This window comes from Oryctolagus cuniculus, chromosome 3 (assembly GCF_964237555.1).
Source record: "Oryctolagus cuniculus chromosome 3, mOryCun1.1, whole genome shotgun sequence".
In the NCBI taxonomy this organism is placed as follows: Eukaryota; Metazoa; Chordata; class Mammalia; order Lagomorpha; family Leporidae; genus Oryctolagus; species Oryctolagus cuniculus.
In genome coordinates, this window is record NC_091434.1 from 137655153 (window position 1) to 137663613 (window position 8461).

General features: G+C 41.2%; 1 pseudogene; it reads right to left on the reverse strand.

The window, feature by feature from the left end:
* Positions 1-6207: 6207 nt before the first annotated feature.
* On the reverse strand, positions 6208-7765 carry LOC100343891 (eukaryotic translation initiation factor 5-like; annotated as a pseudogene).
* Positions 7766-8461: the final 696 nt, after the last annotated feature.

The window sequence follows — 8461 nt, forward strand, 5'->3', positions numbered from 1 at the left end:
GAACACAAGCAAGTATTGCATCACTTCACGTTTCACACAGAACACTCAATCCTGGGAGTTATTACATCAGCTCCCAGCAACCTGTTCTTCCAATCAATTAAACTCTTTGCGCATGAATGCGCAATGCCTGCCAATCACTCTAAATTACCACCCCCCATCTATTTCACAATGGGCTGTCCCTGTGGAATGACTTCTCAAACTTAATCAGCCCCACCCCCAGGCAAGCTGGTCTTGAAAGAGATTTTCCAGTGTCTTTTGGGATCAACCCTATTATATTTCTCCCCCAGGGTAAAACCTGCTCAGGTCTAGCGCCTGGGATTGGCTACTCTGTTGCCTAGTTGCCGATTTGCTTTCTTGTCCTGGGATCCTATGGATTATGAGACTGTTTATCTTTAGAATACTAGTAATATACTTATTGTAGGAAAAGTTGGAATGCTGTATACTTTAAGCAGAATAATAAAGTTGTCTAAATCATCTTCATCTAAAACCTATCATGGCTTAATGGTCTCTGGTTTTTCCTTTTCGCAGTGGCTACTAAATAGAGCCAGACAAAAATCCCGGTATAAATTGGAATATGTAACAATGGAAAAAATGTAATATACAACTAACAATACTAGTACTGGCTTAATGTGCTCTCTATTTGGAGTATATAAACATGGACCCCCACCTTACACAATGTGGAGAAGCACAAGACCAAAAATTAATCAAATTGTTTTTAAACATAAAAAATATAACAAGATTAAAAATCTGGAGGCTACATGTGCACTCTAGGAGTGAGGTCTTTTGAAACTAAAACTAGAAGTTTTAAAGGAAAACATTTAATTTTTAAATCATAAATTAAATTAATGCAGGTGACAACATGTGTCTATAGTACACACTCTTAAATTTGATGAGAAAAGGAAGAAGACGTACAAATGATACCAATAATTCAGAGTAAGTTCAAAATGGCCAGCAACCATAAGAAGAAACTCAAACTCAAAAGCTGGCAGAGAAAAGCAAATTAAGCCATAGAACTCCGTTTTACACTTAGCTTGGAAAAAAGAACTGTAGTAATCTATGCTCCTGTGAGGGACAGGGGAATGTGCTCTGATACCTTGTGGTGAACTGTGATGTGCTCAAATCTTTTGGGAAAGAAATTGGATAACATCTGTTAAAATTAGAAATACATCTACCCCTAACCCAGTTAATGTATTTTATATATAGTTAAATGAATGAGGGTACTTTAAAACGTGTGGGAAAATGAAATTAAAAGAGAAGTTTATATTGGTGCGAAAATTTTCAAATCTATGCATCATTTTTTCTTAATGTACATTTTTATGAGCTTTTTGAAGACCATGAGTATGCATGGGTTTCAAAATTTTCCACCAAAATATTTATTCCTTGTAAAGTTTTATTAAGGAGGGAGGGAGAGAGAGGCAGAGTGATAAACAGAGAGAGAGCTTCTATCTGCTGGTCCACTTCCCAGATGCCCACCGCAGCCAGCAAGGAGCTGAAGCCAGGAGCCAGGAACTCCATCCAGGTCTCCCACAGAAGTGGCTGGGACTCAGCCACTTGAGTTGTGGCTTCTGCCTCCCACGGTCCTTATTAGAAGGACTCTAAAATCAAGTTCTGGGTGTTCCGGTGTGGCATGTGGGCATCTTTATTTTTATTTTTTATTATTTTTTTTCTTTTTTTGACAGGCAGAGTGGACAGTGAGAGAGGAGACAGAGAGAAAGGTCTTCCTTTTGCTGTTAGTTCACACTCCAATGGCCACCGCGGCCGGCGCGCTGTGGCTGGCGCACCGCGCAGATCCAATGGCGGGAGCCAGGTGCTTATCCTGGTCTCCCATGGGGTGCGGGGCCCAAGGACTTGGGCCATCCTCCACTGCACTCCCTGGCCACAGCAGAGAGCTGGCCTGGAAGAGGGGCAACCGGGACAGAATCCGGCGCCCCGACCGGGACTAGAACCTCCGCCGCTAGGCGGAGGATTAGCCTAGTGAACCGGGGCGCCGGCAAGTACCTTTTTTTAAAAAAAAAAAAAAATTTATTTCAACAAATGCTTATATAATTTCAATGTGAAAAAAATGTTCGCCTGCTCTTTCCCGAAGTTGGTGAACTCAAAAGGCTTCCATAGCCTTGGCAACTCATGACTAGAGCCTAGGGAGATTACTGATGCCATAAACAAGAGTGTCAAATTGTTAAGTCAACAACAGGAGTCACTGTGTACTTACTCCTCATGTAGGATCTCTGTCCTTAATGTGTTGTTCAAAGTGAATTAATGCTATAACTAGTACTGAAACAGTATTTTACACTTTATGTTCTGTGTGGGTGCAAACTGATGAAATCTTTACTTAATATATACTAAATTGATCTTCTGTATATAAAGATAATTGAAAATGAATCTTGATGTGAATGGCATGGGAGAGGGAGCAGGAGTTGGGAGGTTTGCGGGTGGGAGGGAAGTTATGGGGGGGGGGAAGCCATTGTAATCCATAAATTGTACTTTGGAAATTTATATTTACTAAATAGTAGTTAAAAAAAAAAAACGTTACATACATTTCTTACTGAAGTCTCATAATTTGTGAAATGGGTCACAAAGAAATGAGGGAATGCTGTGAAAATCCTCCAAACAAAAACCATATGGATGTCCAATTCCCACAGTATACATTTTGCAGAAAGAAGTAAACATAACAAATTTCCAACTTGAAGATAATTACTCATATGTAGTCAGAACTAGGATTATATGAGTTTACATCAGCTCACCAGGCCACGAATTCTGTCACAGGTCCAAACCTGAAGCCCTGCAGGGGCTGGTATAGGCCCCTAGTCACCTGCACTCGCTGGCCATTATCATGGGCCTCTTGGGTGTCTGCCTAGATTCAATGTGAAGTAAAAAAAAAAAAATCCCAAGCCTTACACCAAAACAGAGGCTCAGAGCTAGAAATATGCTTTCAACTTTATTTTAAAAATAAGACAGAAAAAAATCAAGTTTGAAACACAGTGACACTTATTTTGGCAAGATGGCAACCAAAATCTAGGAAGTATAAGCTATGTGGTTCAAGTGGAAAAGGCATTAAAGAACAAGTCATAGTATTCAGGGAAAAACCACACCTGAGCAAAATATACAGCATGTCTAAGTTTTCTGAAGTTTTATTTTAAACCATAATGGTAAAAGCTAAAAAACTAGGCTCAGTTTCTGCTAGGATTAAGTGCACCTTTACCTGTTTCCCCCACATAAAAATCAGTTGATGATTTAATCACACCTCAGAATTTGAGTTTTCTTTCTCGGTAGGAAGCAACCTCTACTTTCACATAAAATGCTTCTTTGTTAATATAATTTCCCTGGCTTATCCAATATGCAATGCACATGACTTCAAAGACAACAAATTTGGGGAAAGTGTATACAAACTGTAGAAACAAATATCAGATTTTAAAACCTGCTCTTAATTAACTTTTATAGGACACTGAGGTCACTTTGGCTCCTCAGTTAGATGTTGCACTGTTATTGATTAGAGTCTACCTCAGCCTAAAAAAGTACATCACCAAATGCCAATTTATGGGATCAGAGGTCAAACTTTAAAAGTGCTATATTTCTTAGTGGCTAAATAAGGTCATTACAAATATGTATATTTATACTCTGAAGACTTCATTATGGTCTCAGCACCTAACAATATATCAAGGCTCCAAGAATCCCATCAGGTTAAATGATGGTACATTTATTTCTTATTTCTTTTTTTTTTTTCTTGTAGTTTAAAGATGGAATATTTATTTGTTGGTGGAATTGTTTGAAAAATTTCAAACATTGGTAGGAAGTGGTAATATATTTTTTTAACTTTAATGAATATAAATTTCCAAAGTACGGCTTATGGATTACAATGGCTTCCCCCCCATAACGTCCCTCCCACCCACAACCCTCCCCTTTCCCACTCCCTCTCCCCTTCCATTCACATCAAGATTCATTTTCGATTCTCTTTATATACAGAAGATCAGTTTAGCATACACTAAGTAAAGATTTCAACAGTTTGCTCCCACACAGACACATAAAGTGAAAAATAATAGATGATTTTTTTAATGATGATGAAATCAGATCAGACCTATTGTCATGTTTAATCCCAGTGAGAGTCAAGTTGGGAATTGATAATTTCTTTTTTTTTTTTTTTACAGAAGATCAGTTTAGTATACATTAAGTAAGATTTCAACAGTTTGCACCCCCATAGAAACACAAAGTGAAATATACTGTTTGAGTACTCGTTATAGCATTAAGTCTCAATGTACAGCACATTAAGGACAGAGATCCTACATGAGGAGTAAGTGCACAGTGACTCCTGTTGTTGACTTTACCAGCTGACACTCCTGTCTATGGCATCAGTAATCTCCCTATGCACCAGTCATGAGTTTCCAAGACTATGGAAGCCCCTTGAGTTCTCTGACTCTTATTCTTATCTTGTTTAGACAAGGTCATAGTCAAAGTGGAGGTTCTCTCCTCCCTTCAGAGAAAGGTACCTCCTTCTTTGAAGACCTGTTCTTTCCACTGGGATCTCACTCACAGAGATCTTTCATTTACTTTTTTTTTTTTTTCCAGAGTGTCTTGGCTTTCCATGCCTGAAATACTCTCATGGGCTTTTCAGCCAGATCCGAATGCCTTTAGGGCTGATTCTGAGGCCAGAGTGCTGTTTAGGACATCCGCCATTCTATGAGTCTGCTGAGTATCTCGCTTCCCATGTTGGATCACTCTCCCCTTTATTTATTCTATCGGTTAGTATTAGCAGGTACTAGACCTGTTTATGTGCTCCCTTTGACTCTTTGTCCTTTCATTATGATCAATTGTGAACTGAAATTGATCACTTGGAATAGTGAGATGGCATTGGTACATGCCACCTTGATGGGATTAAATTGGAGTCCCCTGGTATGTTTCTAACTCTACCATTTGGGGCAAGTCAGCTTGAGCATGTCCCAAATTGTACATCTCTTCCCTCTCTTATTCCCACTCTTATGTTTAACAGGGATCACATTTCAGTTAAATTTCAACACTTAAGAATAACTTTGTATTAATTACAGAATTAAACCAGTCATATTAAGTAGAACAGACAAAAAAAAACTACTAAGAGGGATAATGTATTAAGTTGTTCATTAACAGTCAGGGCTATGTTGATCAAGTCACTGTTTCTCACAGTGTCCATTTCACTTCAACAGGTTTCCTTTTTGGTGTTCAGTCAGTTGTCACCGATCAGGGAGAACATATGGTATTTGTCCCTTTGGGACTGGCTTATTTCACTCAGCATGATGTGTTCCAGATTCCTCCATTTTGTTGCAAATGACTGGATTTCGTTGTTTCTTACTGCGGTATAGTATTCTAAAGAGTACATATCCCATAATTTCTTTATCCAGTCTACCGTTGATGGGCATTTGGATTGGTTCCAGGTCTTAGCTATTGTGAATTGAGCTGCAATAAACATTAGGGTGCAGACCGCTTTTTTGTTTGCCAATTTAAATTCCTTTGGGTAAATTCCAAGGAGTGGGATGGCTGGGTTGAACGGTAGGGTTATCTTCAGGTTTCTGAGGAATCTCCAGACTGACTTCCATAGTGGCTTGACCAGTTTGCATTCCCACCAACAGTGGGTTAGTGTCCCTGTTTCCCCACATCCTCTCCAGCATCTGTTGTTGGTAGATTTCTGTATGTGAGCCATTCTAACCGGGGTGAGGTGGAACCTCATTGTGGTTTTGATTTGCATTTCCCTGATTGCTAGTGACCTTGAACATTTTTTCATGTGTCTGTTGGCCATTTGGATTTCCTCTTTTGAAAAATGTCTATTGAGGTCCTTGGCCCATCTCTTAAGTGGGTTGTTTGTTTTGATGTGGAGTTTCTTGATCTCTTTGTAGTACATTTATTTCAGCCAAAGTCATTCAGAGCCAAGAATCTTAAGAATGACCCAAATCAAATCTTTATTTTTGTTAACTATAAAGTCTGATCCAAATGTCTCCATCACTAGTTTTTTCAAAAAGGAACAAGCTATAAAATAAGCATATTATATCTGCTCACTGATCTGTACAGACTCCCTAAATGTCTTGTTGGGTTAATCACAGATCACTCCCAGTAATAGATTTTTCAGTACAAAATGTAGTTTGATGTTAGGTTACTTTGGCTTTTGCACATACATATTGCATTTCTGGCTGATAATGTAGAAAAAGTTGCTGCGTTTCACTGTTAAGCTGGGTCGCATCTGGCCCTTTAAATGGCATCAATATCAATGTCATCATCTTTGTAGTCAGACTTCACAGTTTCAGCTTTCAGTACACTGGCCATCTTCAAATACACCACCTCAATGTTCTCATCTTCACCACCACCAGAAGATTCTGCCTCTGCCTCCTTCAGCCATTTACTACATTTTTTTTTAACAGGCAGAATGGACAGTGAGAGAGAGAAATACAGAGAGAAAGGTCTTCCTTTTGCCGTTGGTTCACCCTCCAATGGCTGCCACGGCTGGCGCGCTGCGGCTGGCGCACCATGCTGACCCGAAGGCAGGAGCCAGGTGCTTCTCCTGGTCTCCCATGGGGGGCAGGGCCCAAGCACTTGAGCCATCCTCCACTGCCTTCCTGGGCCACAGCAGAGAGCTGGCCTGGAAGAGGGGTGACCGGGACAGAATACGGTGGAGGATTAGCCTAGTGAGCCACGGCGCCAGCCCACTACATGGTTCTGATTGGACATGAATCTCTTGGGCAAGTTCTTTTGAGACCTATTTCTTAGAAGCCTTTCCCAACCAGCTGATAACGACCTCTTCTTCTAAAAGGTCTTCGTCATACATCTCCTTCAAGATGTGTGGACTCTTGGAGATGAGTGGGGCTTGATGCATTGCTACCACACACTCCAAACCATGAAGAAGGTACCTTTCAGCTTTTTTGTTGTGACAAAATCTTAGGAAATGGCACCTGTATTTCTTAATTTGTTCTCTAATCTCGCTAAAAAGAATTTCAGTCATAGTAAGAGGACCTATAGCTTTTGCATCCGGTCTTTCTGTTTCAGCAACAATGTCCCTGTCAACTGAGCCAGTAACACCTTCTTCTTTGTTTTTCTTAACAAAATCAAACTTGATGTTGACTTGCTCTTATACAGTGATTTCCAAATCGCCACTGAGCAGCAGAATGTCTGCATGGTCGCAGTTTCAGCCAGTCTCCTCAGTTGTATCCTCTCTGCCATCATCCTCCTCCTCCCCTTCCGCAGCACGTGGAGGTGGCATGATTTCATTTGGTCGTGGTGGTTCACTGCTGGATATGGAGCCATTTTCCTTGCCTGTGCCCTTCCTGTTCTTCCTTCCTTTTTCTTTCTTTCCTGTACCACTGTCACTGTTCTCGGGTGGGTTTTTGAGAATGAATGCGCAGAGTGTATGATGTGTATCAAGCACACCTTGATGGCCACAGGCTTTGTAAGAATTACCTACTGTTTGCTTCTTGAGAGTCACATGCAGACCTGTTTCAGGATTCTCACGTTCAGGACAGAGAACAAAGTTTTTAATGAATCCATCCAACAGGTTTTATAACTTATTTGCCTCATGCGATCCATGGACAATGGAACAGTCATTCTTGACATCAAACTGAATCTGTGCTCCCAGCTCACAACCAAAATGTTTGGTGAGCTACACTGGAGGCCGATTAAGTGCCTTTGCTATCTCAACCATGTTAACTATAATTGTCTTGATTCCGTTTCCTTTGCCCTTGACCTTGGCAATCAGACAGGGCATCCTGTAGCGATAGAACTGGCCTGATACTCTACAGTTGACATTGACAGACATTTTGGCTTATTAGTGACTTTATCACTAAGATGAAAAGATCTTTGATTGCACTTTTTTGGCAATTTCTGTCTGTAGAAGAATGGGTGACATAAACAACTGCAAGAGTTCTTGGTCTCTGTCATGAAAAACATTTTGCCACTGGGGCTGTATGCTTCTTGCTTTTATGCTGTGTTTCCCCAGTACAGGTACCAATGGCTGTGCAGCAGCTTTTTTTTTTTTTCTTTGACAGGCAGAGTGGACAGTGAGAGAGTGACAGAGAGAAAGGTCTTCCTTTGCCGTTGGTTCACCCTCCAATGGCCGCCACAGCCGGCGCGCTGTGGCCGGTGCACTGCGCTGATCCGAAGCCAGGAGCCAGGTGCTTCTCCTGGTCTCCCATGGGGTGCAGGGCCCAAGCACTTGGGCCATCCTCCACTGCACTCCCGGGCCACAGCAGAGAGCTGGCCTGGAAGAGGGGCAACCGGGACAGAATCCGGCGCCCTGACCGGGACTAGAACCCGGTGTGCCGGCGCCGCAAGGCAGAGGATTAGCCTAGAGAGCTGCGGAGCTGGCGGCAGCTTGTTTTTATCAAAGACATAAACCCAATGAAAGCAAGCATCTTAACCTTTAGGCAAAGCATTTGCTCTTCAAATACTTATTTACATTTCATTTGCCATGAACTTCTTGAAATATCTACCTATGTGTGTTTAATGGTTTGAA